The following is a 26015-nucleotide window of genomic DNA, read 5'->3' as shown; positions in this document are numbered from 1 at the left end:
TGTCTATCTGAACACAGTGTGTCTATCTGAACACAGTATGTCTATCTGAACACAGTATGTCTATTTGAACACAGTATGTCTATCTGAACAACTGAGTGAAGCTACAGAGACACTGCACCCGTGTTGGACCTGAGCAGGAATTCCCCAAAACCATGTAAGAAAGCAGCAGCACAATTTGTAATCCCGATGCAAATCGGTAGGTAACAGTGGGAGAATAGCTGGAAGCTCATGGGCCAGCTAGCAAAGAGCGAGCAGCAGATAGCAAAACGAAGAGCCTGTCTTAGACAAGGCATTACAAGGAGAGGACTCACACCCAAGGCTTGGCCTGACCTTCACACACACACTGTGGCATAAGCATACCCAACACAATAAACAAATTAAATTTAGACAGTATTACTGCTGTGAGGTTACATTTAAACTTTTAAACTATAACCAGAGATTTCAGTTTTCCAAAAATGTCAGATTCCCTACTCATGTTGAGAAATCTCATCACATTAGTGAATTTGGTATCTCATTTAAATCAAGAATTGAATCAGACTTCCCTCTTTCACTGTAAGCCTCAAAAACCTCCTTCATTCTTTATCTCATTTCCTTTAGGAAATAATGATACCTTCCACTTATTCAGACAATAATCAAAAAGCAGCCAATCTTTTTTTTTTTTTTTTTGGAGCTGAGGACCGAACCCAGGGCCTTGCACTTGCAAGCGCTCTACCACTGAGCTAAATACCCAACCCCTCATCATTATGATTCTCTTAGTCAAAATCTGCTCTCACAATTGTTCCTAATCTCTTGCATCAACTTTGTCCCCATTGGACTTGACTTTTACCACTAAAATGTTAACATACAGTGATTAATTTTTCTTTCTACTAAAACCCATTTCTCTGACCCACTTTGAAGCAACTATGGCTACCCTTATTTCCTTCCCATTATCTATCCGTTCTCTCTTTTTAATTTTTCTTATTAGATATATTTATCTTCTTTAAGGTGTGTTTTGTCTGCATATATGTATAGGATATGCACATATATAGCACATGAATGTTTGGGGCCTGCATAGATAAGGAGAAGGCATGGATTCCCTGGAACTGGAGTTACAGATGGTCATGAGCCACCATGTAGGTGCTAAGAACCCAGCTCTGCAAGAGAAGAAAATTCTCTTAACCTCTGAACCATCTCTCCAGCCTCTTTTTAAACTTTGAAAAGACAAGTCTTGCATAAACTAGACCTGTATTCTGGATCAGGTAATAACAAGAAAATAACTGCGTTTTCCTGCCAGGCACAAGTTACTAATATTCAGAGAACTACTGTCATCAGTTTTCAAAAAGGCGAATCAATTTCAACACCAACCCCATTATACTGCATCATGCTGCTCTTTTAAGGACCTTGTGTTAAGATTTTTAGATGTCCTAACATTAAACCTAGTAAATTAAAAGGATATGGCTGGTTTTCCTTTTACAGAATCCTAATTCTTCCTGAAATAGTCCAGAGATGGACTACACACCAATATCACCTGACTTGTTCACTTCAGAAAAATCTGTGCAAGTTGCCAGACACCCAGAGGTCAGCGTGACCTCTGGGAATGAGGCTAAGAAATTAACAAGCTCTCCAGGAGCTCTAACAGGCACTGAAATGTGAAGCATTCTGCCAAGAAAGGGTTTATTTCTTGAGCTGTAATGATTCCTTCTGAGATACCTGGATGGTTTATGGCTGAAATTTATCATAAATCATAAATTAGGTCTATAAACCAACAGTAAGTGAGCACATCAACCTCACCTCCCTTACTTTAAGTCTGAAGTGATCTATACCACACTTCTTAAGACTGACAATTCACTTACTCTCTTTCTCCCTTTCTAAGACAGAGAGTCTCACTATATAGCCCTAGCTGGCCTGTATGTTTTGTTTTGTTTTGTTTTGTTTTAATTAAGTAAAATAGTAGTAAGAAGAAGCAGGAAGAGGAAGAGGAGGAAGAAGTAAAAAGGAAAAGGAAGAAGGAGTGGAGACAACTGAACATGGTCTTGGAGTGGAGTGCTGTGAGAATTCTGAGTACTTGTGAAAACACTCCAAAAAACAAGAGTCTTGTGACCTCGGTTTCTTCAAAACACGAAATTGATCTTTGAATGTGTTTTTTGCTCCTCCCAGATGTAGCGAATAGAAGTGAGTTTACTTCAGATTTCTCATCATTACTTGCTGCTGCTTGCTATTCAATTAAATGTTTAAACTATCCTTTATATGCCTCTATGGAAAAACATGTTTTGCCACATGCAGCTTGTCACTGTGATTATATACAGCTTGAACTCATGAGAACTTTACTCAGGTGGTTTTTCTTAATCCGCAGAGTATTAATTACCTGATGCTTTGAATAAAGTTGGCTACTGCATGAGACTTTAGTCTGTCCTCATTTATTGGCTCCATTCTCCCTGGTACCAACACCTCCAGAGTGCTGACAGAAGATTATTTAGCTAAATAATGATAACGAGTTAGGTAAACAATGATGTTGTAGATATTACCTGTGCAAAGTTTGTTCTAAGATGAAGACTTTGGGACTGGAGTGATGGCTCATCAGTTAAGCACTGGCTGCTCTTCCAAGGACCTGAATTTGGTTCCCAATACCCATAAAAAAAGCTAAACACTGTAATACCAGTCCCAAGGGACCCAACACTTCTTCCAGTTTCCATGGCACTGCACTCACATGGTACCGAGGCATATAATATATGCAGGCAAAACAGCCATACCATACACATAAAATAAAAAGTAAATTTAAAAAAAGACATAAAGACCGATTTTAGACAAAATTATAGTATGTAATACTAGATAATTGCTCAGGTGGTAAAGAGTAAAAAAATTGGGGGGTGGGGGGGGACAGGAAGAAGCATTGAGAACAAGTCATAGATTTGCCAGCCCTTTACAATGGTCAAGAGAATGGCAGAGCGGTCAATGGACAAATGGTAGCAGCACATGTTAAAATAGATCAAGAAACTATACGTGTAGCATGTGTCTACAATCCTACCACAAAGAAGGCTAAAACAGAATAACTGGCTAAAACAGAATAACTGTGGATTCAAAGCCAGCTTAGAATACATAGAGAGACACTGCTTCAGAGAGAAGGGAAGGGAAGGAAGGAAGGGAAACAAAAGTGTAAGATCAGGCACTTGGACAGAGAACCAAGATGTGTCAATGAGGGAGGGAAAATGATGTTGGAGACTTGGGCAGAAGAAAGTAGGTCCAGGCAACCTCATTAAAAGCCTTATAAAATTAGCATATGGGAAAAAAAAGAAAGTAGGCAAAGAGACAAGCTGGAAACCAATCTCATACAGAAGCAATAACTGGAACTGCCCAATGGTAATCTTGAGAGGCACTCCAGTGCCCAGGGGTGAGAAATTGTCTCTGCTTCAGCTACAAATGTGTGGTTGCGCTCAATTCCTTGTTCAGGAACAAAAGGACCTGAACTTCTCTAGAATGTGTAGCTGGATTATCAGGTGGTATAAACAAATAAAAAACACAGCAATTCAAGAGAAAGAGGAATGTACAAGGAAAGCAAAAATAGGAGATCTTCAAAAACAGGAACAGCAGCTAAATGTTGGGGTGCACACCTTTAATCCCAGCACCCAGTGAGTTTGAGGCCAGCCTGGCCTACAAAGTGAGTTCCAGGACTGCCAGGGCTATCACACAGAAAAGAAACCCTTTTTCAAAAAACCCAAACTACAACTACACACGCACGCACGCACGCACGCACACACACACACTCTCTCTCTCTCTCTCTCAAAAACTCCGTGATAACATAAACCAAGACAGAAAAAGCACGCATCAGTAGATTTTGTGGTTATGAAAAACATCAGCTAACTTTGCATTGACTACTTTTTTTAGAGATCAAAAACTGTGTGCAAATATTTAGACATATGGATTGACAGGAAAAAAGAGCAAATGAAAATCCCTCTAACTTGATAACTTCAAAACTTCAAGTAAACTTAAGGTATTAGCCTTAGTAGATGAAATACAACCTTAGTCATTAGCAAACACATTTCACTTTTCATAGTGAAGAAAGCTATCTATTAATATCATGTGAAAACCAACATTCAGAGATTTAATGTTCCTAAAGTTGTATCCATCAAGACAGCAATAATCTAAATCTAAAACTGCATTAGTTTTGTACCAACATGATTACCATCAACATAGAGAAAAAGTTGAGCACTCCTGTGGTTACAAAATTAAATATGGGGCTAGAGAGGTAGATGGTTAAGAATACTGTTGCTCTTGAAAAGAACTCGGGTTTGATTCCTAGAACCCAGAGTGGCTCACAGCCATCCATAACTCCAGGTCTGGGGAATCTGATGCCCTCCTCTGACCTCTGCAGACACCAAGCACATATTTGGTACACATACATATATACACGCAGGCAAAACACATAAAACAAAAATTTTAAAAATCCAATTTTAAAAAGCAAGGTAAAATATACAAAATAGTTTTTATTTCTATCTAGTAGCAGCAAATATCTGAATAAAAATTTTAAAACTTATCTAAATATCCACAAATACAATTTTTAAATTTTTAGTGAGAGAATGTGAGTGTGTGTGAGAGTGTGTGTGTGTGTGTGTGTGTGTGTGTGTGTGTGTGTGTGTATTTAAAAGACAACTTTGAAGTTGGTTTTCTCCTCCCTTCCTTTGTGTAAGTAAGTTCCAAAGACTGAACAAGTCACCACGCTTATACAAAAAGTGCCTTTACTTGCTAAGTCACTTCATCAGCTTCAAAACATGAAATTTCTAAAGATAAATTTTAGATATAATCATTCATTGCTATACTTGAGGGGAGAGAAACCACTTAATAGAATTCACTGTCCCTTCCTATTCAAATTCTTTTAAGAAAAGAACTGTCCTACATAAAGAAAACACATGTGACAAATCTACAGCTACCACCATATTTAATGGTGCTGACCTACATTTTATTATTCTAAGATCACACAAGGTTGCCTGCTCTCAACACCTCAGCTCATCCATTCATCTATGAGTAAATGGATCTATGTTTAGAAATGAAAAAAGTACATTTTTAAATGATAAGCAGTTTGTACAATTTTTTTCTACATACTCACTGTAAGTATGTATTACAGGTTAACAAACCTATGGTTAGCTCTACAATACTCAAGCCAGTATTTCATGCTAAGGAAAGTATAATTAAAACACCAGCATCTGGTTTTGGTAACAGTTTTCATCTGTGGACATCAAAGCAACTTTTAAACATATTTAATTATGGCCTGTTTACTATTAGCAAAATATAGGCACGAACATGATTCTACTATACCAAAATCATATAACGTATACACAAAGTATAAATGTAAGTTGTAAAAGTCCGTACATAATTAAAGACTATGTGTATGAAGTTCTGAGGGGATCCTACCTTTCCCTGAATACGATCTAGCTAGTAAAACGATTAAATCATTACAAGTGGGGCTGGAGATGGTTCAGTTATTAGAACTTGTTTTTGCTCTTGCAAACACCAATACACAAAAAAATAGAATAAACCTAAAAAAAGATTACGACCAGTATTAATTTTAAGTTCTTTACCTTTATATGCATTAGTTTCTTGTTTGGTTGATTTGGGGTTTTTTGTTTGTTTGTTTTTTGCTTTTTGTCTTTGTTCATTTGTTCCCTTGGCTGTCCTGGAACTTGCTCTGTAAGACCAGGATGGTCTCATCCACCTGCCTCTGCCTCCTGAGTGCTGAGATCAAAGGGTGCACTCCCACCACCCAGCCCTATCTTCATACTGTTAATACAACAATTTCTGGTGTTCATTTTCTTGCAAATAAAGACACTAGGGATGGGCGACTGGAGTCCTTAATTAGTAGCTGCTATACTCTCCCTGCCTGTCTTGGAAAAAAAGACTATCAGTCTAACAGCCAGCTGGACTTCTCTTTTGCCAGCACCAGCCATCCTGAACACTCCATGGATACCTTGAGACAACTATGCAAAGACTGAAGCTGACTGCCTTGGCTCCTGAAGGCACAGCCCCAGCCACAAGTGTGACAAAGAGTCTGCACCAAATTTTTCTTTTCACATTCCTCAGTGAAATCTAGATGACCTTAAAATCATTTCCACTTTGGCCAAAAGGAAGCACTTTTCCCTCATAGAGGTGACTCAGTGACTATGATGAATACTAAGAGATAATGCTAAAAATTATCTCAAACAAGTGGATATGAATGACCCAAAACAAATGGCTATGTATGATGGGTTCAAAGGGGGCTTCTGGGGCTATAGAACACTAGTCAGGCTCATTGAGTGAGCCATCTGGGAGACACTCTCCTCTGTTACTTCCACTAAAACTGCAGCATTAGCCACAATAAAATGCTTCTCTAAATGGTCTTTCTTGCCTACTTTCAGTAATGTAGCTGAACTGGTCACCAGAGGTAGGTGGAAGAGGGAGAGAGGTGGCAGCAGCTCAGGAATAGCAGTGAGCAGGAACAACAGATGGCAGTGGTGCTGACGACGGAAAGCCTGACCGATGAAGAGGCTTAAACAGTTGAAGAAGCAACTGTAGTCCTACATAGTGGCAGTCCTGGCATGTGCTCCTGACTTGTGGGTATCTCGCTCCCAAAGGGCCCAGCTCATGCCCCAAGCCTGAATTCATGTGAACTACTCCCAAATATCCCCGTATGCATCAGGGTGGGACAAGGGAACACCAAGGACACACAACTACCTGACAACTTTAGAAGCAACTGAACAGTTCAAATGGACAGGAAAGAAAGGAGGAAGAGAGCATAAATGACAAGAGAAAGTGGAGCATAAGAAGGTAAAAGGTGTACAGAACTAACAAACAGATTCTACAGGTTACCTGAGTTCCACAGAGTTGTAGTAAGTCTTCATTGCCCATGCTGAGGGGTTGTACCAACGATCACTGAAGAGTTAAGGCCTACACAGGGGTTGTAACATGTATAGGGCTAAGGATTTCAATACCCAGAAACTGGAGGACTAGAACCTAGAGGGTACCTCTTGCAGCTACCTTACTAGCAAAGCTTGCAGTTGCTAAACACCAATGTTAAAAAAATAAAAAAAAAATTAAAAAAAAAAAAAAAGCTGCTTAGAGACCAGCATTTGAAGAGTTTCCCCTTTCCTACACACAACTTCTATCTGGGTAGAGTAAAATATTCCTCAGCTAGCTACTGGTGACAACCGCCTTATGAAAAGGAAAACTGGTAATTTAGATATGTCCTTGCTCAGCATACAGTTTACCTGTATGTATGTATATGTACATGTGCTTGCTATGCCTACCAGTAGAGGATATCTGATCTCTGGAAATAAAGTTACAGTTGTGGGTCATCATGCAGGTGCTGGGACCAAACCTCAACCCTCTGCAAGAAAGAACATCAGGTGCTCTTACCTACTAAGCCACCTTTCCAGCCCAACAGTCTGCCTTTTTCTTTCGGACACTGGTCAGACTCCCAGTATGTTTTTTTCTGGTACTTTGGGCTTCCTTACTTTTTCTAAAGATCCCCTTCCTCACCATGTGGCTAATCCCAGGAGAGCTTAACTCAAATGTAGCCTTATCTCTTCTCTATTCTTTTCCAGACAGCTGCTGAGATTTACAGCTTGCCTACCCTGGTATTTCTCTTTTAAACTCTTAAGTTTTAAACTCTTAGTCCTTAAGCTTCCTTTTAAATCTATTTTAAAATTATTTAATTAATGAGATTAAGAATCCAAAGATAGGGGGACTAAAGAGATGGCTCAGTGGTTAAGAATGCTGACTGCTCTTCCAGAGGTTCTGAGTTCAAATCCCAGCAACCACATGGTGGCTCACAACCATCTGTAATGAAAGCTGATGCCCTCTTCTGGTGTGTCTGAAGATAGCTACAGTGTACTTATATATAATAAATACATAAATCTTTTAAAAAAAAAAAAAAAAGGATGCAGAGCTAGGACCCTGCCTTCCTGGCATCATCTGGCACCCAGATGGGACTCTAGCTTGGACCACTTACTTTCCCTAGAAGTCTGCTTCTCTACTTGTAACTGGTGCTTTGAATGAACTTTAGCACTGCTTGACTTTCAAAAGTCCCTGCCTTTTAATTCAATCAGTAGAGAAAATGAAAATGATCCTGGACCTCTAGATAGTATCAATATGAAATTTTAAGTATTGTAAGTGTATGCACACATACACATATCTTTTCCAGATAATCCTGTGTCACTGTTACTAGAACTGTCTAGGATGACCTAACTGAATTTTTACCACATCCTAATCTTGCTTATCTTAGAGATCAAAATGCCTGCAGGCCAGATCTTTTTCAGGTAGACTTGTCACAACTGCCTAGACTATAAAGAGTACCTGAGTGACTGCCAGACCACTGCTAACTTCATTATAACTCAATCTCCATGTTAAAAGCACAGCTACCCACTGTCGTGCAGGTGATAGCTGGCAGGGCAACCACTAGGGAAAAAAACGAGAGAAGAAAAAGGAGTGAGTTGGCAACTGTAACCCTGGATATTTCCCAACTTAGCCAGGAGGAGGAAAAAGACTACCCCTGCTGCTTATTAATCTGTCTTCCCCTTCATTTTCCACTCAGCATTTATTATCTTCCCAAGCCACAAGAACAGAAAAATTGATTTGCAAATATATCTCTCACTTCCTGGTCAAGAATATAACAGTCTAACTGCCTGCACAACTGGTGCCCAGTTATGTTCCTGATCCCACAATCCTAACAAGGGAATAAAAGGATTCCGTTTGAAACAAAACTGATATAAGATGCTTCCCTCGAGCTGTATTGGAAACCAACATGGCAGCCAACAGGACATACAGAAGGAGCAGGAATAACTGGCTTAAAGTGAAAAATGACATAAGAACATTACCACTTACAATTTTCATTAAAAAAAAATGAAATAATCATTCTGATGTAAAGCTTTGAAAATTGTTGATTTCATAGAGTTTTATTATGAAAAGACACCAAGGAATATTTACTGATTTTCAAAATTATTTATGAGACTTTGGGGTTTTTTTGGATGTTTTGTTTTGTTTTGTTTTGTTTGTAAGTAGTAAAAGTCCGAGTTGTGCAGGACAATGGTGGTGCATGCATTTAATCCCAGCATTTGGGAGGCAGAGGCTGCCCAGTCTCTGTAAGTCTGAAAACAGTAGGGTCTGGAGCGTGAGTTTCAGGACAGCCAGATACAAAAAGAAACCCTGTCCCCTCCAAAGAAAGTAAAAACCTAAACAGCAAAGCGAACAATCCGGTAAGCAGACAGCGTCAGGAAGTCTGCACTAGCTGTACTTATGTTATATCTACCTATTTATACTATTTATAAGGAAAAGCTCATGCCACACAGCATGAAAGAAATAACCAAATCAGTTTTCTTTAAGTTTAAATATCAAACAAGTTGATGAGTTTATCATCTTAGTTACGTTTAGTTACTTATAATGTGATTTTAGGTTAATGTTACAATTTAACATCTTTAAAACTGCCTTCCCTTATATCAGAAAAGTTACTATATTCAGTTGACTATTTAATAAAACTACATTAAATATACAAGCAGCTTTCTAAAAATATTCCTAAGCCAACATTTCAACTGCAGGTCGCACGTGTTAGACTCACTGTTAACATGAGTTAGGTGGCCACCAAGCTATAGAGAATGATCTCATGTTCATACACAGGCACAGAAAAAACGTTTAACATCATAGGGGACTTGTTTGAGTTTCATGCTTATCTATATTCTGTAAATCTTTATAATATGAATTACTTTTACATTTTTTAATGTAATACATTTATAGGCAATTGCAAAGTCATTAAGAAGTGGTCCCACTTGCCCTTCCCCAGTTTCTCTAGTGGCAACATCTTACATAATAAGTACAGTACAACATCAACACCAGGCAACTGGCCTTGGTCCAACGGCTGCAGGAGCACACACCATCCATGTATGCATGTAGCTCCCCCTGAGGAAAAGACAGTACTCTTGTACCACAGAATCCCTTTGGGTCACAACTGTGCTCATCACTCCCTTATCACTAACACCTATCTGACAACCAAACTTGTTCCCAATCGCTCTAATTTTGTCATTTGCAGAATATCCCTAAGTGAAATCATACAGAATATGAACCTTTAAGATTGCTCCTTATATTCACCAATTAGGACTTTTTTTTTTTTTTGAGACAGGGTTTCTCTATGTCACCCTGGCTATCCTGGAACTCTGTGGAGACGAGGCTGGCCTTGAACTCAAGAGATCCACTTGCCTCTGCCTCCTGGGCTCAAAGGCATGAGCCACCACCACATGGCTAAAATTTGTAGTTTTCTGTTCAGGCCCTTGTCTCCTTGAAAGTAGCAACAGCTACTTCTTTATTGCGTTACTGAGATAATCTTTGGACCAGTGCCCCTTTGCTAAAGCAGCAAATGCTCTCAACTGCTGAATACCTCTCCAGTCCGTTACATACTTTTTCAAGTGACTTAAATTTGCCTCCAAGTACAAATTAAAACCTTTGCCCATGCATAGTTTCTATTCTCATCTAGAATCTCAAGCCAAAAAAAAAAAAATTAATAACCTCATGAAGCACCTACGGAGACAAAGTGTATCTTTTCAGGGGAGGGGAGGGCATGGGATATGGAGGGTGGTTCCAGACAGTTTCTCTGTGTAGTCCTGGAACTCCCTCTGTAGACCAGGCTGACCTTGAACTCACAGAGATTCCCCTGCCTCTGCCCCCCAAGTACTAGGATTAAAGTCATGCACCACTGCCAGCACTCTGCAAGGTCAGCATATGTCTTTTGATCTTACATTGCCAAATATTAAACAAACTGAATCTGGTGTTTATAATGCTAATGCCAAACAGAGAAACAAGCAGTGCTCATAGCAACACAGGTGCTGACATAATAAAATGTCTAAGGATCTCTGCCCTGGTACTCACATTTTTATTGTTTTCCCTTAACTCATAAAAAGATTATCATTTAAAAATTAGAAACATGGCTAGGCATGATAGAACATGCCTTCAATCACTGCACTTAGGAGGCAGAGGCAGGTGGATCTCTTTGAGATTGAGGTCATCCTGGTCTTTGTAGTGCATTCCAGGATAACTAGAGCTATAGAGTGACAGCTTCTTAAAAACAGCAAAAAGAAAGAAAAAAGAAAACAATTATATGCATTACATAGGTTTGGATGAAGTGGCACACGTATAATTTGTATATTACTTAAATCAAGGTAAATAACTGATCAACTATTCTTGCTATAACTAATTTCAATTACTTTAATAAGCATTTTTCCTGAAATTAGTGCTCCACAACTGAACACTGGAGGAAAGATAATGCAGCAAAAGAAAAATAATCATCAGTTTAAAACATTTAGGACAGGAGAGAAAGGTGGTTCAGCAGGTTAAAGGTCCCTGTCACCAAGATGACCCGAGTTCAATCCCCTAAGACCCACGTGATGGAAGGAGAGAATCAACGCCCTTAAGCTGTCCTCTGACCATAAAATATGCAATATCGCACTCTCACCTGCACACACACACACACTCTAAAATGTAATTTTTAAAATGGAAAATGTTTAAGGCTGGGTATAATGACACACGCCTTTAATCCCAGAGGCAGATAGATCACTTTGAATTTGAAGCCAGCCTGGTCTACATGAGTTCCAAGCCAAATAGTACTACATAATAAAACCTATCTCAAAAAACAAGTAAAACTGTAAATGAAAAAATGTAAATATAGGATGTAGTGAGATGGCTTAGCAGGTAAAATGCTAACTGTGCAAATGCAAGGACCAGAGTCTAGATCCCCAAAAATGATGCAAAAGTAAGGCAGCCATGGTGGCCCACCTGTAATCCCAGAATGCAGAAGGGAAGAAGGAATCACCAGAGCAGGCTTGCTAACCAGAAAAGCAGAAAAAAAGCAAGCTCCGAGTTCAGCGAGCACCCTGACTTAATAAATAAGGAAAAGAACAATTGAAAAAGACAATCAACGATCCTGAGCCTCCATATGCATAGACACATATATTTACTTATACACACACACACACACACACACACACACACACACAACATTATAGATTTAAACTAGAATGACACTCATCACTCATGAGCAGTACTAGCAAACTAAATGTCAATGTAGTGATTTGAATGAGATGTCCTCCATAGTCTTGTGCATTTAAATACTTAGTGTCCAGTTGGTAGCAATGTTAAAATATGTTTAGATATGGCCTTGATGGAATAAGTATGTCAGTGGGGGCAGGCTTTAAGGTTCAAAAGCATATGCCATTCCAGTTTACTCTCTGCTGCCTGACTGCTATTCAACATGGAAGAGCTCAGCTTGCTGCTCCTGTCACTGTGGCTGCCTGCTGCCATACTTCACCACCATGATGGTGATGGACTCTTATTCCCCAGAATTGTAAGTCAAATAAAGCCTTCCTATTGCAGGATATTTGATCACATTGTAAACCCCAAGATTGTGAACTAGAAAAACCTGTTTCTTGTTGTGGTATGGTTCAACCCTAGCACACACCTTTAACCAAAGAGCTTTCTGCACACAAGAGCTAAGTAAAGTCAACAATAGGTCAAGAGGCAGAGCAAGCAACCAGCTGACAGTGAGTGAACGTAAGAGGGTCACTGAGCTGAAGGGTACCTAAGACGGCATGGAGAGGGAGAAGGAGCCTTTTCCTTCTGGGATGGTCAGCTCTGCGTGTTTTCTCTGCCTCTCTGAGAATATCTGATTCCTGAGTCTTCATTTGGTAATCTAACATTTGGGCTTTTGTTTTAAAACATCTTCCTTTAAGTTACCTTAGCCATGGTATTTTATCACAGCAAAAGAAAAGTAATCAAAACACTGTGTCTCTCAAGACACAAAGTGTAAGAACAAAATTTTGTTAGACACATTTCAAATTTAGAAAATATAATTCCAACGTATGAGGAACTTACTTTTCAAAAGAAAGGGTCAAGTGTTATGGCACAGGTAAAAGGATCAGGAAGACCAACCTCTACCAGATATGCATAGACACATATACAGTCTCCTGGCCTACAGGAGTCTTATCTCAAGGGGAAAAGTAAGAACTTATTATCAAAAATCAGTAAATTATTCAGAAAATCGACTAAGTATAAATATATAAAATTTCTAAAGAGTCAGCATTAAACTTTACTAGGATCACAAATTGCCTTGAAAATTATGCTTATTAACAGAGATTTTTTTCTTTCAGGAGTTATTTGGGGGAGGAAAGGAATTCTGTGTACCCCTAACTGTTTTGTTTTTTTTTTTTCTTTTTTCTTTTTTTTTTCCCGGAGCTGGGGACCGAACCCAGGGCCTTGCGCTTGCTAGGCAAGTGCTCTACCACTGAGCTAAATCCCCAACCTCCCCCTAGCTGTTCTGTAACTGACACATATAGCTGCCTGCATCTCAGGGACCTGCCTGTCTCTGCCTCCTGAGTACTCTGATTAAAGGTTTTGAATGGCCACACCTGGCTCCTTTTGGAGTTCTAGTATTTCATTTCACAATGAAAGTAAACACCAGAGGCTGGAGAGATGGCTCAGTGGTTAAGAGCACTGACTATTCTTCCAGAGGTCCTGAGTTCAATTCCTAGCAACCACATGGTAACGGGATCTGATGCCCTCCTTCTGTTGTATCTGAAGACAGCTACGATGTACTCATATACATAAAGCATAAAAAAAATTAAACGCTTTTAAAAAAAAAGAAAGTAAGTAAACACCAGAATCTTTCTCAGGTTTCAAGCTAAGTACAGCACTCAAGAAAGCTGTGGCAAGAGGATCACAAGTCTGTGGTCAGTCTGAGCCACATGAGGAGAAAATACGTTTCAATAATTTAACAAATCTATCACAAAAAGGTATTCTGAACCCCAAGAAGATTAGTTTTTAGGATAGCCAGCAGCCAATAAGATAGCTCCAGCAGGAGGGAGGGGGCCTCTTACTCAAAAGTAGAAATGAATACTAGCTAAACTAGGCGGCAGTGTCCAACTGGCCCTCCTTTTCATCTTCATCATGCAGTTTTAAATTGGTCAACAGCATCAACTCAAAACAAGCAAAAGCTAAGAATTATGTCATGTCAAAGCATTAAAGCAAAAGTATCCATCAGAGTCACCTCTAGAACTTTATAAAAAGTACACAAGCTCACAATCCAAATACTGGAGAAAATCGACTGATCCAACAGACCTAGTATTGGGCCCACGGACTACTAGGCTTCCTCCAGTGAGAAGCACTGTTTTAATGGAGCAGTTAGGGTCCCCCAGTTTCCTGAGTGAATGCTCTTTTCCTTAACTACATTGACAAACACCTCACTACACAGCAGCTAAGGGCTCTGTTCCTTACCTTCCCACAGTAAAACACACACACACACACACACACACACACACACACACACACCTCTCTCTCTCTCTCTCTCTCTCTCTCTCTCTCTCTCTCTCTCTCTCTCTCTCTCTCTCTGACTTACATCAACACTAAAGTATCTCTCTTTTTTTTCCCCCCCGGAGCTGGGGACCGAACCCAGGGCCTTGGCGCTCTACCACTGAGCTAAATCCCCAACCCCTAAAGTTATCTCTCAAAGTGTTATCCTATATTTCCAGATGCTAAAAACAATTACTTGACAGATGTGATTTCTGGCAATATTTAGCCTAATTTTCTAAGATATTGTGTTACCTGGCAATCTTGTATTCAAATGTCAAATATTTTAATCTTGTAAAGCCACAAGCAAAAGCCAAAGGAGAAAAGCATCTACACTGACAAAAGGTCTATTGAATATTCTCAAGTATTCAGCTTCACCAAATCCTAACAAATTTACTCTCCAATTATACTATAGATAAAATAGTAACTCAGAAGGAGGAAAGATTGTTTAAAAAAAAAAAAAAAACAGGTAACAGTAAGATCTCAAAGAAATCACAAACACACAGTTGTTGTGTTTTGTTTTAAGCAGTGAGGACGGAATGCAGGGCCCTAACCTTGAGAGGCAGCCATCTCTATTACAGGGGTAGACCCCTCCAAAATCTTTTAAATAGGCAGATTTTACATTCCTCAAACCTAAAGAATTGAAATCACCAAAAAAGAACTTACAGCTAGGAGGTGGTAGCATATGTCTTTAAGCCCAGTGTGTGGGAGATGGGGGCAGAAGGATCTCTATAAGTTCAAGGTCAGCCTAGTCTACAAGAAAGTTCCAGGACAACTAAGGCTACACAGAGAAACTCTATCTCAAAAAATAAAAAAATAAAATAAAAAAAGAGACATAAAATAAAAGGAGCTTACATGAATATGCTAAACCAAAAAGTCCTAATAGTTTGAATATTCCAGAACCAATTCGAAGACCAAATTATGGAAATGGAAAGATAGCCACCTTATACAGCAGAGAAACATGGAAAAAACACTCATTACCTAAACCAAATGATCAAAGGCATGATTAACTTCACCAAGGTTTGTATTATGCACCACTAAAATATAATTAATTAATTTCACCTCTGTAGTTCCCAAAATCCAATCTTGGAGGTGGGGGAGGGAGAAGAAGCTCCTCCAACATTTTATAAAATACTTAAAAATAATTCTTAAATTTTTATTCAGGCAAGATAGTACATGGTACATGCCTGTAATCCCACAGTGAGGTAGCTGTGACAGTAGAAACATAGTTCAAGGCCAGCCTGAAATACCTATAAAATCCTAGTGCAACCTTGTCCAATGATGAGACACTGCCTTGAACACACACGCCTCCAAAACGTGTCAGCCATGAAAAACAGAAATGGATTAATGACCATGTAAGAAGAGATGATTATTAATGTATTGTAGTACCCTGGGTTAGATTCTAGAACAAAAGGACTAAGTATAAAAATGTATGAGATCAAAAGTACTATTTTTGGGGGTTGGGGATTTAGCTCAGTGGTAGAGCACTTGCCTAGCAAACGCAAGGCCCTGGGTTCGGTCCCCAGCTCCAAAAAAAAAAAAAAGAAAAAGTACTATTTTTTTATTTCTTTATTTTTTTATGTGTAATCCGGTGGCCAAGGACGTCAGAAGAGGGTACCAGATCCCCTGGGACTGGAGTTACAGGATGATTATAAATCTCCATGTGAGTGGTGGGGATCAAACATGGGTTCTTTGGCAAGAACATCAAGTGCTCCTAACCACTAATCAAACTTTCCAGCCCGCTAGGTAGGCAGGCAGGCAGGCAGACAGACAGACAGACAGACAGACAGACAGACATATGACCAGCTCAAAATTCTAGTGTCATTTAGAAGGAGGACAAATATCACCAAACCATACACATCGTGTAACATGTACAAGTCCACATACATACACACTCTAAATAAATGTAAAAAATGTAATAATAAAAGGGGTAATTTATCTAAAATAAGTAATAATCAAAAAATGGCTTTTTACAAACATATAAACAAAAAGCAATGATGTTGATCAAATTAATTTACATGCTTATTTTTCACCGGAAATATTTTTAAGGGAATAAAAGTATTGTGAAGCCACTTTAAGTAACTATATACAAGTAATGTTGAACGTGTACGCTAGAAGAACAAAACTTCTAAGTCTTTAATTATTAGTAAATATATAACTGTTGCCTTTACTGATATCTGGGCATTCTGGCTGCTGAGAATACAAAACTGATAGTTGTAATGTCACTTTGAGCAACCAGAATCATTTTCTGCCAAATATCCTCTTCACTCATGCATCACCCTACTGAACAGATTTTGTAAATGCCTATGATATAGCTGTGCTGTATCCAGCTATGCAAACACCAGCCATCAAGAATAGCAAGTCGATAGCAAATAAATACTGTGACCTCAAGTTATAAATTAAAAGCCATTAAAAAAAAAGAACTCTTGTCTCACTGCTATTCCGTGTACAGTAGAAGAAAAGTATCTACTTCCAAAAAGTAAAAGCCAGGTTTTTGGTTTGGGTTTTTTGAGACACAGTTTCTATGAGTAGTCCTGACTGTCCTGAAACTGGCTTTGTAGACCAGGCTGGCCTCCAACTCAGAGATCCTCCTGCCTCTGCCTCCCAAGTGCTGGGATTAAAGGTGTGCACCACATAATAATGGCTACAGGACTATGTAAAGCAACTGTCTCAAAAACAAAACAAAACAAAACAAAAAAAAAAGAAAGAAAAAGAAAAAAAGAAAAAGCATCAGCAGCAAGGAAATATATCAAAATCAGCTGTGACATACATAAATTACTCTTCCCATAACCCCCTTGAGAATTATACCAAAATAAGTCACTGTAATTAATTGAAGGGATATGTAGTAACTTACACAGAGTATGCTAAGAGAAAAAGATTAAAACTAATAACCATGAACTAGAGAAATGGCTCAGCAGTAAAGAGTTTTAGTCATGTGCAACAGTAGTTCAACAGAGGCAGTTCAAGCCCAGCCTCCCCTATATAGTGAGTCCCAGGACAAACAGAACTATGTAGAACAACTCTTTCTTTAAAAAATAAATTAAGTAAGAGTTCTAAAGAGGGCTGGAGAGATGGCTCAGTGGTTAAGAGTACCGACTGCTCTTCCAGGGGTCCTGAGTTCAATTCCCAGCAACCACATGGTGGCTCACAACCATCTATGGGATCTGGTGCGTCTAAAGATAGCTACAGTGTACTTGTATACATAAATTAAGTAAATAAATCTTTAAAAAAAAAAAGAGTTCAAAAGAACTAGGATTGTAGTTCAGTGGTAAAGTGCTTGCCTGTGGGGTGGTTTGAATGCAAATGTAACCCACAGACTAGGATACATGAACACTTTGCCCTCTGATTGATGGCCATTTGGGGAGGACCCTTAGAAGTTGTAGCCCTGCTAGAGGAAGCATGGGCCGAGGGGTGAGCTTTGAGAGTACACAGCCTCATCCCACTTCTTTTTCTTTCTCTCTGCTTCATATCTAATGTTGAGACGATGACCTCTCAGCTTCCTTCTCCTGCTGCAATTTCAAACCCACCATTATTAATTTCCCTCTGGACCTGTAAACTACAATCAGGTCATGCTTTCATTCATGGTACAACAACAAAAAGTAGCTACTACACCCAATACGGACAAGGCCCTAGACCCAATCCTTAGCACTCAAGGAAGAAAATGCCGGGCATGATGGCACACTTCAATAATCCCAGCTCTCAGGAAGCTGAGGCAGGAGGATTACTAAATTTCAAAGCTCAAGACCAACCTGGACTGCATAGCAAGACTTATCTGAAAACAATAAGAAGGGGTCTGGGTTTTGGCTTACTAATGTTTTCGTATGTTTCGATGATGAAGACTCAATCCTGTGTCTCCCAAATACTGAGCAACACTCTCTACCACTGGAGCACATCCCTAACCTCTCCTTTTCCTTCTTACTTCAAGAAAGAAGTAAGGACTTTAACGATATCTCTTAGGAATCCTCAAGACCCTTTCAGAAAGTCTAATCTTCATAACACTAAGTCTCAAATCTCTCATATTGCTGAAACATTACTTCTGTCCTCGCTGGGTTGGTGTCTGCCCTGCTGTCCTCCACAACCTTGGAGGACATCTAAACTTCACATGTCCTATTAGCAGGTCCACTCACTCCAGCCTCACCTCCCCACCTTCAACTAAATCCCATAAGGAAAGATCCTTGACAAAGCTGTAAATGCTATGCAACGCATCTCAATCCTTGGACACACAGCTTTTCATATTCTACACACTCAGTTGGAGACTGCTATCTCAAGGAAGGGCATGACTGTGAGCTGCCACTTACAAACAAAACATTTTTCTTGAAGGAACAACTGACAGTTACTTTAATCTTGTGTATTTAGCAGATATCTTCATGAAAATGAACAATGAACCTGTCACATCAACAGAAAATCTGACAATATCTATTGCTAAATTATACGTTTGGGGCTTTTGAATTTTGCAAAACGTGCTTTTACCACTATAGGTTTCATAGCTTTCCAAGTCAAAAAAAAAAAAAATGTTCTGAAGAGAATAGTACTATTAAAAAGAGTGATTCTTTGACAATGAACAATGAAATGTATAAACAATTGGGAGATCTTATAACTCAAGGAATAAATATTTTCTATGACTAATGCATGTTTTGTTTTGTTTTGTTTTTTCATCTTTATTAACTTGGGTTAACTACATTTCGATTGTTATTCCCTTTCCCGGTTTCCAGGACAACATCCCCCTAAACCCTCCCCTTCCCCTTCTCAATGGGTGTTCCCCTCCCCATCCTCCCCCCATTACCACCCTCCCCCAACAATCACGTTCACTGGGGGTTCAGTCATGGCAGGACCAAGGGCTTCCCCTTCCACTGGTGCTCTCACTAGGCTATTCATTGCTACCTATGAGGTTGGAGCCCAGGGTCAGTCCATGTATATAGTCTTTGGGTAGTGGCTTAGTCCCTAGAAGCTCTTGTTGCTTGGCACTGTTGTTCATATGGGGTCTCGAGCCCCTTCAAGCTCTTTCAGTCCTTTCTCTGATTCCTTCAACGGGGGTACCATTCTCAGTTCAGTGGTTTGCTGCTGATATTCGCCTATGTATTTGCCATATTCTGGCTGTGTCTCTCAGGAGATATCTACATCCGGTTCCTGTCGGCCTGCACTTCTTTGCTTCATCTATCTTATCTAGTTTGGTGGCTGTATATATATGCGCCACATGTGGGGCAGGCTCTGAATGGGTGTTCCTTCTGCCTCTGTTCTAAACTTTACCTCCCTATTAATGCATGGTTTTTAAAGAAAATCCTGGACAGATGAAAGATTAGTTCAAAATATAAGGCACATCAACTGATCGTAATAAAAACTAAATATTAAAGCTCCCTACTGTGGTCAATTAATCCTTAAATAACTACCTTTAGGGGTACAACCATTTTGACTGTGATGAAAACCCTACATGTATATTAAATGTTATGTAATAATGTCAGTAGACAGGACCTCATATTAATTTCTAAAGGTGAACTACCATTTGATGAGTTTCAGGGTGGCATCAAAATACATGCAGAATTATCTGAAAAGTCTTTGCCTTTTCCAAACACCTACATGGGGCCAGATAGCACTGAATGCCTCAGGAAAAAACAATGTCACACGAGGTCAATACAGTAGGAGATAAACAAATCTCGTTGTTTCCCATTAAACAACACATTAAAGATATCTGTGAAAATATCATGTAGGCTAAACTCCAATTTCCAAAACCATTATTTTCATTTAAAATGTCATTTCAATTAACAGGTGTACTGTCATTTTTTAATGCATTAAAAATATCTCTTAAGGTTTTTCAGTTTTACTTTCTAATTTGATAACTAGTGATAAATATAACTCAAATTTAAGCTGAAAAACTACTACTAAAGATCAAGTATTTCATCTAGCTAAGCAGAACTGAATACACAATCTTCTTCTGAAGACTCTAAAAAGATTATTATAAGCAGAATAGATTCCCTATTTATAATGTAGATATCCAATTATTAAAATTAGTAATTTACAAAAAGATAAAGTTATGAAACAACTACATGAGTACATGTGCTAGAAAGGAAGAAATAATGACATGCTCAAATACACTTGAAAACACATAAATACTGGACAGAGACTCAATCTATAAAAGCAGTCACCTGCATGTAAAAGAGAACATAGAGAGGGTATAAAAATGAGATGGGAGGGGTTAGGGATTTGGCTCAGTGGTAGAGCGCTTGCCTAGGAAGCGCAAGGTTCTGGGTTCGATCCCCAGCCCCGGAAAAAAAAAAAAATGAGATGGGAGGGGCTGGGGATTTAGCTCAGTGGTAGAGTGCTTGCCTAGCAAGCACAAGGCCCTGGGTTCAGTCCCCAGCTCTGAAAAAAAGAAAAGGAAAAAAAAAAAAATGAGATGGGAAAGGGGGTTTGCTGGGAAAATGGCTCAGCGAATAAAGTGCTTATCGCACACTGAAAGGACCTATGCTCTATCCCCGGCTGGCAATGGACCTTGTAATGCTGGAAAAGGAAAGACAAGTAGACTCCTGAGGATAGCTGGCTAATTTGCAAGTGTATTCTAATCAGTGAGCTCCAGATGCCAAAATGAGACCCAGAGAGTAGGGGGGTGTTACAAAAGATCCTACAGAACAATACTTAATTAAGGTGACCTCTTGACCTACATACACCCAGACACACAGATCTATACATATGAACACACACACATAAAGACCAGGACTTCTCAATGAATATCAAAAAGCATTTACACAGCAATTCATTCAATGTTTTCCATTTAATCTATAAATTAATCCTAAATCAATATTAAGACATAATAAGAATGCATTTTTTTAATTTTTATTTTATTTTATGGGTCTGGTTATTGTACCTGTGTCTATATATCATGTGTGTGCCTGGTGCTTCTGCAGGTCAGAAATAGATATCAGATCCCCCAGAACTGTAATTACAGATGCTGTGAGTCATCATGAGGATGCTGGGAATTAAATCTGGGTCCTCTGGAACAGTAGCCAGTACTCTTAACTACTCTCCAGCCCCTCAAATACACTTTCAACTTTTGTATTTTATTCTGGTTTCAGAAACACGAAAAGCACAATCTTCCCCATTTAGCAGATCTGCTGCAGAACAGCACTGATGGCAACTTAACCTGTAATAAAAGAAAAGGACTAGTCAAGATGATTCCTAAGGCAAAGGGGGGATATTTTTCTTATTTGATCCAGGACCTCATATATGCAAGGCTGGCCTCAAACTCTATGGTTGAAGAGAGCTTCTGATTTTCCCATTTCTACCTCCCACACACTGGGCCTACATGCCTGGCTTTATGTGGTGCCGGAAATCAAATCCAGGTCCTGATATATGCAATGCATGCACTCTAAAGACTGAACCACATCCTCAGCCCAAGAAAGTGTATCATAAATCAGCCATGAGAAGCTCAAAGCAGGGATAAAGAGAGCAACTGCTGATCTCTCGCTCTCTCTCACCCTCTCTCTCTCTCTCTCTCTCTCTCTCTCTCTCTCTCTCTCTCACACACACACACACACACACACACACACACACACACACACACACACACACCGGTAAGACCAGAAGTTATTTGATTAACTTTTACTTTTCAAAGTTGTACTTATGGCAGTAGTAGAGAGTTCTGTACTCTATTGCTAAGCACCGAGGAGAAAGAAAGGTACACTACGTCTTAGGCCTTCAAATAAATTTCTGACTACATCGATTTTAGATGAAGCAGCAGCTAATAAAATTCTTAAATTACTTCTGTCATCTTTTATAATAATCCAATATTAAAGTATTATTTCCCTCCATAATGACTAGCAGCCCATGCTACTTAACAGAGTAACTGCTAAATCTTTTTGTAACTGGTCTTTTACTACTTTGCAGGTTCTTTATTCCAACCTTCTCCACCCTTTTCTTCCACCCTTTCAACCCCCTAACATTACACAGAAGAGAAAAATGGATACAGGGGGAAAGGGGACAACTTTATCCTTAGACTACTTCCTGCTGATTTAGGCATCGATTGAGTTCCTTGGGGTAAACTTGATCTTTGCCTTCAGTATATCTAACCTCTTATTTCTTCTCTGCATATGACTCCTTAACAGCAGCCAACAGCAACCAACCAACATCCCTCTCCAGCCATGTGCATGCATACGTATGATATGGATATGGATATGGATATGGATATGGATATGGATATGGATATGAGCCAGGCATGTGCATACATACATATGGATATGGATACGGATATGAGCCAGGCATGTGCATGCATACGTATAGATATGATATGGATATGAGCCCTCTAAAACGTTCCCAAGATTCCAAACAGCACACAACTGCTGCTGCCAATATCACAGCCCTGCTAGAGCACAAGGCGAATCATAGCTGCTGTGGACAGTCTGAAGCAGCCTATATCCCACACCTGGGATTAAAATGAAAACATATTCTTACAATATTTCTTTTTTTTTTCTTTAAAGAAACCATAACTCCAAAATTTTCACTACATATTTTTTATAAATAAAGTTTTATTGAAAAACTGTGGGCTGGAGAGATGGCTCAAATAAATACATACATACATACATACATACATACATACATACATACATCAACAGTACTTTCATTATGGTTTTAGTAAATAGAAAGCCTAATTCAAAATCTATATGTAAAATAAGCAAGCAATAATTAAGCTCATAAGAAAGTAAACTAAGAATAGATAGCTACGCATGGTACTGTACATCTGAAAATCTCATATGAAATAAATGAATAAAAGAATATAACAGTAAGTAAGTTAAAACTGCTATAATAGAAATTGTATTAACAGACCCAAGAATAAGTCAATGAAATCAAATAGGTTGTCTGTACTGAGACAGAAAACACTAAAATTCAATATAATCATAAAGCTAATTTTTCATATTATATTCAAAAATAGACTATAAAAGAGATATTGTAGTAAAGGCAATAAAGAAGGCTCATATCTCAAATTTCATTATCATAAACTCCAAATGGATAAAAGATGGAAATGTAAAAAGTGAATTAAGGAAACAATTAGAAGCAGACACTGGGAAGCAAGCCAGAAGCACATAATGAGAACAATTCACACAGAAGCCATGAAAAGAATTACTGAACATCACAAACTTCTTAGTCGGGCATGATTGCCTATGTCTGTCCCAGAACTCAGGGGGCTGAGGCAAGAGGATCCCGTTAAATACAAGCCTGCACTACATGGCAAGGGCCAGGCTAGCCAGCAACACAGTGAGGAGAACTAAGAAAAACCACAACTGGCTGGAAAGGGTCCAGAAGTTAACAGCCCTTCCTCTTCTTCCAGACAAACTATGTTCAGTTTCCAGCACTCACATCAGGCAGTTCACAACCCACTAGGGGATCCAACACCCTCTTCTGGCCTCCTCAAGCACTGAACTCGGATGCATAAACTCATACATAGACACATAGTGTGTGTGTGTGTGTGTGTGTGTGTGTGTGTGTGTGTGTCTCTCTCTCTCTCTCACACACACACATAAATAAATAAATAAATAAATAAATAAATAAATAAATAAATAAATAAATAAATAAAATATTTTGAAAAATTTAAAGTGAAAGGAAAGCTAACTGCAGTGGCACATACCTATAACCCTGGTCTTCAAGAAGCAGAAGCAGGGGTTGGGGATTTGGCTCAGTGGTAGAGCACTTGCCTAGGAAGCACAAGGTCCTGGGTTCGATCCCCAGCCCCGAAAAAAAAAGAAAAAAGAAAAAGAAAAAAAAAAAAAAAAGAAGCAGAAGCAGGGCTGTGAGTGAGGTGACTCGGCAGGTAAAGGCACTTACTTTGTTGCCAAGCCTCAATCCCCAGGACCAGCATGGCAGAAGAAAACCATCTCCTCCAAGTTGTCCCTTAAGTACCACCACACACATGCCCCAGCACACATAGCAACAGACGTGGACAGGGACAGACAGACACACAGACACACAGACACCCTCTCCAAAGTTGTCCCTTTAAGTACTACCACACATGTGACAGCATGCACAGCAATGGTCATGGATAGGGACAGGGGTGGAGGGAGAGGCCCACACACGCACCAATCAATTGAATTAATTAATTAATTAAATTTTTAGAAAGTTTTAAGACCAGGTGTGATACTGTACTCCTTTAATCCCACCACTCAGGAGGCAGAGGCAAGTAGATGTCTCCAAGCTAGCCTATATATCTAGTGTATGAGTTCCAAGCCACACAAGACTACACAGTGAGGCCCTGCCCTCCCCGCCCCCAAAAAAGCAACATATTTTCAAGAGACATAGTCAAGATGACCACTCCAGTGGGCATGTTGCCACAGGCTTTTATATCCCAAAACTCAGGAAGCAGAAGCAGGTATATTTGTGTGAGTTCATAGCCAGCTAGGTCTATATAACAAGTTCCAAACCAGCTAGAATTATGTGATGAGACTTTATGTCAAAAAGGATCACTCAGGGCTGGAGAAATGGCTCAGCGGTTAAGAGCACTGACTGCTCTTCCAGAGGTCCTGAGTTCAATTCCCAGCAACCACATGGGGGCTCACAAATCACTGTAATGCGATCCAATGCCCTCTTCTGGTATGTCTGAAGATAGTTACAATGTACTCACATAAAATAAATAAGTAAATCTTAAAATCATCATCACCACCACCACCACCACCACCACCACCACCACCACCACCACCACCACCACCACCACCACCATCATCATCATCATCATCATCATCACTCCAAAATGAAGGCCAAACTGCTGAGTTTACATACTGAGTTCTGGTGTAGACAGGACTACTGAGACCCTAAGTGAAATAGAATAAATAAGATAAAAATAAAATAAATGGAGCTATGATTACAACACAGGCACAGATGTGCTTTTAATTATATGCTGTCTGGAAATGGCTCAGCAACTAAGAAAAACTTAAGAAACATAAGCAGTTAAGAGTGGTTAGGAACTCTTGCAAAAGGCCCAAATTTGGTTGCCAGCACCCACATCAGACATTTCACAACTGCTTGTAAATTCAGCTCCAAAGAGATCATCTTTATCGACAGGCACTTGCTTTGGTTCAATGCCCAATATCCCAAAAACTACTATCAAGAACTCCTACCTGAGTTGTCGTTCCCTTAAGCAGGCACAGAGTGTCATATCTGGAACCAGACTTAGTGATTAAGAGCCCTGGTGGTGGGGCTGGGGATTTAGCTCAGTGGTAGAGCGCTTACCTAGGAAGCGCAAGGCCCTGGGTTCAGTCCCCAGCTCCGAGGGAAAAAAAAAAAAAGAGCCCTGGTGGCTCTTCCAGAGGACCCAGGTTTTAGTCCAGAGTTTATATGGTAAGTCACAACCACCCATAAGTCCTGTTCCAGGGAATCCGATGCCTCTTTGGCCTCAGTGGCCAGCCACCAGGCACGCAAGCTATGCACAAATATGCATGTAGGCAAAACACCCTTACATATAAAATATTTTTTTTCTTTTTTTTCGGAGCTGGGGACCGAACCCAGGGCCTTGCGCTTGCTAGGCAAGTGCTCTACCACTGAGCTAAATCCCCAACCCCTAAAATATTTTTTAAGGTGTGGTATTTCACAAAGCAAAACAAAGAACAACTTCTATAAAAGGATAATTTTGCTGCTCAGCCATCTGGCTTAATCAGCAAATACCAAGCCAGCAAGAACTTTCTCAAAAACACAAAGTAGATATCCTCTGA

The 26015-nt window shown here is 39.4% G+C and overlaps 1 protein-coding gene across 7 annotated transcripts in view; it reads right to left on the bottom strand.

Moving 5' to 3' along the window:
* Memo1 (mediator of cell motility 1) overlaps positions 1-26015 on the bottom strand; it is a 90752-nt gene that overhangs the window by 47879 nt on the left and 16858 nt on the right. The window lies entirely within an intron of this gene.

This window comes from Rattus norvegicus, chromosome 6 (genome assembly GCF_036323735.1).
Source record: "Rattus norvegicus strain BN/NHsdMcwi chromosome 6, GRCr8, whole genome shotgun sequence".
NCBI classification, from domain to species: domain Eukaryota; kingdom Metazoa; phylum Chordata; class Mammalia; order Rodentia; family Muridae; genus Rattus; species Rattus norvegicus.
Note: the sequence above shows the minus strand (reverse complement) of the source record. Positions and strands in the feature narration are given on the sequence as shown.